At 43.6% G+C, this 2,268-nt stretch overlaps 1 protein-coding gene across 1 annotated transcript in view; it reads left to right on the forward strand.

The window, feature by feature from the left end:
• LOC101860007 (HEAT repeat-containing protein 6) overlaps window positions 1-2,268 on the forward strand; it is a 64,869-nt gene that overhangs the window by 57,401 nt on the left and 5,200 nt on the right. The gene's annotated exons all lie outside the window — the stretch shown is intronic.

Genomic DNA, 2,268 nt, shown 5'->3' on the forward strand with positions numbered 1-2,268 from the left:
AGATAGATAGATAGATAGATAGATAGATAGATAGATAGATAGATAGATAGATAGAGAGAGAGAGAGAGAGAACATGTGTGTGTGTGTGAGAGAAAGAGAGACAGAGAGAGAGAGACAGAGAGAGATAAAATGTGTATGTGTGTGTGTGTGTGAATGAGTGTGTGTGTGTATATGAGAGGGATAGAACATGGGTGTGTGTGTATGTATGTGTATGTGTGGGAGAGAGAGAGAGAGAGAGAGAGAGAGAGAGAGAGAGAGAGAGAGAGAGAGAGAGAAGATGTCTGCAGGCTTTGTTACGGGCCTGTTCTCCTGATCCAGGTGATGGTCTTGTTGGTGTGTGTGTGTGTGTGTGCAGAACTGCCAACCTTTGCCAAAAAAGCGCAATCTTACGCTTTTTTCAGCCGTTGTACGCTTGCACACCTTTTCATCGATTCGGGTTAGCTTTTCCTCAATGGACGGAGCCACGCCGGTACAGTCCATGCCGGCTTTAAGCACGGTCATTGGGACAAAGCTTTGTGCGTGCTTAATGTCGAAGCGTGCTTGAGTGCGAAATAGACATAATCCAGAGATTTTCATGTATAGCGGTCCTGAAAAAGTGTGCACTGTTATTTTTACCCGTCATGGTAGTTTTTGTTTGCATGTTTGTTTTTGTTTTGTGATCGAATGGGAAATGAAAACTTAATTAAGACGACCAGTCGCGATACAGCACACGTGGCCTACGCACTGTGCCTGTGTGTACCACTGTCCGCTGTGCCACATTCACACCACTGCCTTCATCCCACCTTGCAGGTGATACACAATCAGGATTAATCAAGGAGCTTAAAACTTACTTTTAATCTCCTTGGGATTAATGGATAGCGAGGGTCAAAGGTGAAATCGCAGCCAGTCTCCCTTTCTCGTCTCCCCGACTCTCTTTGTATTTTTTTGTCTGCGGGTAGCTTTGCCCAAGGCTAGATCTTATGTCCAAGCGCGCGGTGTGGTGCATATCTCTGCCTTCCTCTCCGCCCGTGTGAGTGTGTGTCTCCGTCACTTGCTTTCTTTCACTTTGTGTTTTTCTTAACACACTCCACTGCTGCGGTGTAGACTGTGTTCGAACTTCGATGGGTCATCATGAAAGTATTGACTGTCTTGTAAATGAAGCGTGCCTTATGCCGAAGTTACTGCGCTTAAAGGCGTGTAATTTATATAGCAAAAATTCGGTAAGAGCCGTTTAGCACGCTTGAGTCCGAAACGTGCTTTATGCCGGCATGCTTAAAGCCGGCACGGACTGTACTCGTTGTCAGCCGGTCGTCGAAAAAGCGCTGGTATCGAAGTCATGGGTAATACTCAAAGCCGATACTATTACACAGTACTGTAGTGTACTGAAGGCCGGAATCGTGTGTGGCTCGATTACTTTCGTGATTATTAGGCTACTTAACTAGACTAGGCTACTGTTTGTATCTCTTCAAAATTGAAGACAGATGGAGTCACGAGTCAGCCTGGTTCTTTGTCAAGGCCTACTGTCCGTCGCACTGCTCAATGTTCAGTCAGTCGCATCAGTCGCGAAAAAAGTTGCGATACGGATTTTAGGCTAGATCTAGGTCTAGACCTGTGTGATCATGAAGTGTCTTAAAGATCTACCTATCTCTGCTCAACTCGCTGTGATTGTGCTCTCTAAATCTAAAGTCTAAACATCTAGGTCTAGTCCTGTTTGTGAAGGAATATGTGATTTCGGTGGAACAGTCGGATTTCATTTGGAGGATCTCTAGATGTAGCTAGAATCTAAATCTAGATTCTAGATGGATCTATTTAAATTCTAAATTCCACATGACTTGTGTGGCTGTGGTGTGACTGGTGATGCCAAGGCTTGTAGATCTAGGGTAGAACTAGAAACCAGAATTCGACAGTCAATTCATGTTTTTGTCTAGTAGACTTTCAGTCCCAGTGGGTCTTAACTTGATCTAGATCTAGATCTAGATTCTAGATCTAGATTGGACTCTAGATAGTTCTAGGCTTATAAAAGCTAGAGATTTAGAATCTAGTAGTAGCTAGGCCTATAATAAAATGGAGCCCCCTTCAAAGAAACCCAAATATAACCTGGAGAGAAGAATATTCTACGTCGTTTAAAGACATTTGTTTTAGGTAGGCCCGACTTATAAAAATTCCTTCCGTTTCAGGATTGTACACTTTTTTTTCTTAGAAGTTAATCTTACACTTTTTGAACATCAGCTGTACACCTTTTCATGGGTTGGGGTTGGCAGGTGTGTGTGTGTGTGTGTGTGTGTGTGT

The sequence above is a fragment of the Aplysia californica genome, unplaced genomic scaffold (assembly GCF_000002075.1).
Source record: "Aplysia californica isolate F4 #8 unplaced genomic scaffold, AplCal3.0 scaffold00071, whole genome shotgun sequence".
Taxonomy (NCBI): domain Eukaryota; kingdom Metazoa; phylum Mollusca; class Gastropoda; order Aplysiida; family Aplysiidae; genus Aplysia; species Aplysia californica.